Here is a 6,209-nt window from a genome sequence, read left to right as displayed (position 1 = left end):
TTTCATAAGATAAAACTTTTTCTAAAGCGACTCCACTTACATCTTACAAAGGAATCCCAAATGGGTACTTATTGTAGTTTCCAATTTAGCGTTTAATTGCTTCTCTTGTTTTGCGTGACGGTTTAAATATTCGTTAAAATCCTTGATAATCTCTAAGGGAAACTTTTCAATCCTTGTCAAGATTCAATTCCGATCACAGATTATTATCCTACCGTTACTTAATAAGCGTAATCCACTTACGATAGAAGGGTTAGATCTCGGGTTAGATACTTGGAAAGTATAAGTCGTTTACCGATTCGTTTAGATGTGAACACTACCGGCGTGAAAAGAGCGGCCAATCCTAGCGGCCAAAATTTCCGAACATACCCGAAGCGAAAATAAACCCCTGCCACAGAATTTTTTTGCTCTTAATTCATTTTCCTCTAAATACTGAAACAATTCTATTTACAATGAAATAGAAAACCCTCTCATCAAGCAGAATTACGAGTCAATAAGGGTTGAACAAGCCACCCTCTTATCATATCTCCAAAACGGCACATACTATCACGATCAAATTTTCGTGGATGGCTAATGATAGTTCGAGAATAAATAATCAACAAAAATACCCAGGTGCACTGCCGTCCAAGGGGTTGAAATAGTCACCCCCTTGTCGGATCTCGAAAACGGCACATACTATCACGATCAAATTTTCGTGGATGGCTAATGATAGTTCGAGAATAAATAAACAACAAAAATACCCAGGTGCACTGCCGTCCAAGGGGTTGAAATAGTCACCCCCTGTCGGATCTCGAAAACGGCACATACTATCACGATCAAATTTTCGTGGATGGCTAATGTAGTTCGAGAATAAATAATCAACAAAAATACCCAGGTGCACTGCCGTCCAAGGGGTTGAAATAGTCACCCCCTTGTCGGATCTCGAAAACGGCACATACTATCACGATCAAATTTTCGTGGATGGCTAATGATAGTTCGAGAATAAATAAACAACAAAAATACCCAGGTGCACTGCCGTCCAAGGGGTTGAAATAGTCACCCCCCTGTCGTATCTCGAAAACGGCACATACTATCACGATCAAATTTTCGTGGATGGCTAATGATAGTTCGAGAATAAATAATCAACAAAAATACCCAGGTGCACTGCCGTCCAAGGGGTTGAAATAGTCACCCCCTTGTCGGATCTCGAAAACGGCACATACTATCACGATCAAATTTTCGTGGATGGCTAATGATAGTTCGAGAATAAATAAACAACAAAAATACCCAGGTGCACTGCCGTCCAAGGGGTTGAAATAGTCACCCCCTTGTCGGATCTCGAAAACGGCACATACTATCACGATCAAATTTTCGTGGATGGCTAATGATAGTTCGAGAATAAATAAACAACAAAAATACCCAGGTGCACTGCCGTCCAAGGGGTTGAAATAGTCACCCCCTTGTCGGATCTCGAAAACGGCACATACTATCACGATCAAATTTTCGTGGATGGCTAATGATAGTTCGAGAATAAATAATCAACAAAAATACCCAGGTGCACTGCCGTCCAAGGGGTTGAAATAGTCACCCCCTTGTCGGATCTCGAAAACGGCACATACTATCACGATCAAATTTTCGTGGATGGCTAATGATAGTTCGAGAATAAATAATCAACAAAAATACCCAGGTGCACTGCCGTCCAAGGGGTTGAAATAGTCATCCCTTTGTCGTCCTTCAAAAGCGATACATAATTGTACTATCTCAAAACTCTGCCAACTAAGACAGGAAGCGTGAAAGCCCCGGATTTAGGGATTATATATAACCCGGACATATCAACTGAATTTGATTAGAAATATTGGTCTAAAGAAATAGTCTTTGAAATTGTGCTTTATTAAGGAGCTCCTAGCGAGTTGATAATTTTGTGGTGGCTGTCCGTCTGTTAGCACGGTAACTCATAAACGAATGGACCGATTACGATGAAATTTTGCAGACGGATTCTTTACCAAATTTGCAGATCGGAGTTCGTGAATTGGCAATGTAGACCAAAAAATAAAGTAGGCCCTTTTGACATCTCCGTTAGTTATGAACCGAATTGCATGAAATTCAATATGCGCATAACTTTAGCCATATAAAACACAATTCCAAAAGTTGTGCCTAATCGATCAGTATTCACAGTGCCCTTTGCGCATCTCGACCATTTACAGACCGAATTGCAAAGTTTCTTATTTATGAAATTTGATACATAGCCACTTGCAATAAAAGCAAATTTAACGCCAGTTTAAAAATTTCGTTTTGCGGATGCGCAGTGGCAACTTTCTTATTTATGGATGCATTCAAATGAAATTTCATACATATACACTTTAAATAAGAGCAAAACTGACATCTGGCCACACCCAGGAGTAGGCATGGGAATTTTTGTCGATATATCGATAGGTATCGATAGTTATCGATATATCGAATAACAATAGGTAGATCTAAAAAAATCGATATATCGATATATCGATAGATCGATAACTATCGATATATCGATACTTATCGATAAGTATCGATATATCGATACCTATCGATATGTCGATGACGATAACTATTGATATATCGATATGTCGATAACTATCGATATATCGATATGTCGATAACTGTACGATAAAATTATGTTATTGTTGAGATTTCAACGAGCGCTACTATTTTTATTAATAAAATCCATTTTCGGGTTTACTCTCGTGTAAATTTACTATTTTTAGTCGCTCGACGTTTCGGAAACTTAACTTTGCTCCCTTTCTCAAGAGAAGCGCTACGTCACATCATCATCCATGCCAAATAAACGCAGTAATAAAATCTTTAGAAAATAGATCTTTTCGTCTTACTGACGATTGCTCAAAAAAAGAAGCACTTCAAAAACTTGAACAAAATGTTGCATCAAAATGGCTACTCTTTAGATAAAATAAAGAAGACAATCAAAGGGTGTAATCATGGCCTATGTATCGGTATCTGATTGATGGTTACAGAGGACCAGTCACAAAAAAACAGAAAAAGCTAAGAACACTTCAAATTTAGATATACAGTTTCAATTGATTGACATTTACGAAATCTAACAAAAAACTCTTGATAAAGATAGCAAAGAAACGTCGAGTAACTATTAATGGTCACTTTACACGAGAATAAACCGGAAAATGGATTTTATTAATAAAACTCGATAAGATAACTATTCCTGTCGATAACTATCGATACGTCGAATATTTCTCTCAAATGAGACGTGCAATTACCGCTTAATTACAGCGGTAATTGCATTGTAGAAAGCTAAAGAGCCCTGCGATAATTGCACAGTTAATATGGTAACTCCAATAAAGTTGCAAGAACTGCATTCGGTTATTTTTATATTTTGTTAAAAGAGCCCTCTTGTCTTGTCGGGCTCTTTCGCCAAAATATAAAAGTAAACTCATGCAGTTTTTAGACACGCTTTCAAAAAAATTATCGGTAATATTATATCGATACCTATATATTAAAAACTATCGCCATAACGAGAACTATTGATATACCGATACTTATCGATATAGCGGTAGTTATCGATCTTTCGATAGTTATCGGTGTATCTATAACCATCGATATTTCGATAATTATCGGCATATCGATAAGTAAAATATATCGATAGGTAAGTACCCGATACATCGATACTATCGATAGATATCGATAACTATCGATATATCGATAACTATCATATATCGATAACTATCGAAATATCGATAACTATCGAAATATCGATAACTATCGATATATCGATAACTATTGAAATATCGATAACTATCGATATATCGATAACTATCGAAATATCGATAACTATATCGATATATCGATAACTATCGACATATCGATAACTATCGATATTTCGATAATTATCGGCATATCGATAAGTAAAATATATCGATAGGTAAGTACCCGATACTTATCGATAGGTGAAAACAGTTATCGCGCCCATCCCTACCCAGGAGCTCGTTTGCTATATTTCTGTAATTTATTTTTTTATCACTGACTAGACTGTTTCAATATTCAATAAATTCCTTTCTTTGGTCCACTGTTATGCCACTAGTGAAAATATTCTTTCAACGTTGGCATTATGAGCAGGAATGCAAAAAAAGCACTAGTCACCCCTTGGACGGCAGTGCACCTGGGTATTTTTGTTGATTATTTATTCTCGAACTATCATTAGCCATCCACGAAAATTTGATCGTGATAGTATGTGCCGTTTTCGAGATCCGACAAGGGGGTGACTATTTCAACCCCTTGGACGGCAGTGCACCTGGGTATTTTTGTTGATTATTTATTCTCGAACTATCATTAGCCATCCACGAAAATTTGATCGTGATAGTATGTGCCGTTTTCGAGATCCGACAAGGGGGTGACTATTTCAACCCCTTGGACGGCAGTACACCTGGGTATTTTTGTTGATTATTTATTCTCGAACTATCATTAGCCATCCACGAAAATTTGATCGTGATAGTATGTGCCGTTTTCGAGATCCGACAAGGGGGTGACTATTTCAACCCCTTGGACGGCAGTGCACCTGGGTATTTTTGTTGATTATTTATTCTCGAACTATCATTAGCTATCCACGAAAATTTGATCGTGATAGTATGTGCCGTTTTGGAGATATGATAAGAGGGTGGCTTGTTCAACCCTTATTGACTCGTAATTCTGCTTGATGAGAGGGTTTTCTATTTCATTGTAAATAGAATTGTTTCAGTATTTAGAGGAAAATGAATTAAGAGCAAAAAAATTCTGTGGCAGGGTTTATTTTCGCTTCGGGTATGTTAGCAATTGGCCGCTCTTTTCGCCGGTAATAAATCAGCAAAAAGAATTTCTTCAGAGCAAAAAAATTCTGTGGCAGGGTTTATTTTCGCTTCGGGTATGTTCGGAAATTTTGGCCGCTAGGATTGGCCGCTCTTTTCACGCCGGAAAAAGAAATTATGGAAGCATTCGAGGTAAGTATACGTAATGGATTTTCAAAAATTTGATGTGCATAGGTAAAGTTCAACAGATAGCTGGACAGCACTTGTTTTGTGAAGGTAAGTATGATAATGATTGGACGTATCTCTGACCTTTTTGTCTTTACAGCTCCAACCTCTCAACATGTGAAATTCCTCTGGCTATAAAAGATGTACATCCAGATTGGAGGGATGCTAATAGATGGCAATAATGTAGGCTCCTGACTGGGAGATAGTAGTTCTGACTTCTGACCGTTACTTTCGATATTTTTTTTATATCGAAATAAGAAAATCGGGAAATAGCTAAAATAGCACTTTCAATAGAAACTTTATTGCTTACATTTGTTTACTTACGGTTTATGTTCAACCCTATTTCGTCTTGTGGAAAAATTTCCACTAGTGACAATATTCAAATTATAAAAAAACTGGTACGCTTCTGAAACGGATTACATTTAAATTACTTATTACTTAGAATTAATTTACTTACGCTCAGAAGTCAGACTAATACTTAATTAAATGAAACAATTGATCCGTCAATTGACGACAAATAATTTAAATTATATCGCATACGCAATACGACTGCAATCGCTGAATAACGACAAAAATATGTTTTAAATTGTTGTAAATTTCCCAAATAAAATAATGTTTATAACAAATAACAAGAATAAACCTAGTAATGCCATCTATATTGTATGTGTCCATTTTTGTAAGGGAAAACTGTACAGTAATCCGTTACAACCCGGCGAACTTCATACAGTTCGAAGTAGCCTGCCCTGTATCAGATTTGTGAGGGTTTTCCATAATATTCATTAACACGTTGCTATTTTTGAGGCTTAAAAGTTATTTCTGTTTTCGTTATTTGTCCATTTAAGTCTAGTAAAAACGCATAATTTAAAAATAGATCCGTCGTTGTAGAATGGGTCAGAATTTACATAGGCGATACAAATTAGTGTAAGGAGTGGGAAAGCGGCATTCGTTATGCGGCTTACGCAGTGTTAAATCCGTCCACTGCGTGGATACCCAGTCCAAAGAGAGGTCATATCTATCAAGCGACCTGCGCGTTGCGGACGAAGATTTTCGTAGCATTTCCAAGAATGAAAATAATAAATGTTCACAGAGAAGTCTATAGTCTATCTGTACACAAAGCAGTTGGAGGCTCAATTTTAACTCCACATCGAAAAAACGGTCTCAGCGAGAATTCTGTAATCGGTCCGTGCAGAAAGCAGCTGTAGAGAGCCAGTAATTTTAATTCTG

The 6,209-nt window shown here is 37.0% G+C and overlaps 1 long non-coding RNA gene across 1 annotated transcript; it reads right to left on the bottom strand.

Annotated features, from left to right (window-relative positions):
* Positions 1 to 5,116: 5,116 nt before the first annotated feature.
* LOC116162161 lies at positions 5,117 to 5,538 on the bottom strand. Its single transcript, XR_004143503.1, has 3 exons — positions 5,443 to 5,538; positions 5,310 to 5,391; positions 5,117 to 5,258 (listed from the first exon to the last, which is right to left on the bottom strand). It is a non-coding gene; the product is annotated as an uncharacterized LOC116162161 (long non-coding RNA).
* Positions 5,539 to 6,209: the final 671 nt, after the last annotated feature.

This window comes from Photinus pyralis, unplaced genomic scaffold, assembly GCF_008802855.1.
Source record: "Photinus pyralis isolate 1611_PpyrPB1 unplaced genomic scaffold, Ppyr1.3 Ppyr1.4_LG10, whole genome shotgun sequence".
Lineage (NCBI taxonomy): Eukaryota > Metazoa > Arthropoda > Insecta > Coleoptera > Lampyridae > Photinus > Photinus pyralis.
This window is presented reverse-complemented; position numbering and strand designations above follow the sequence as displayed.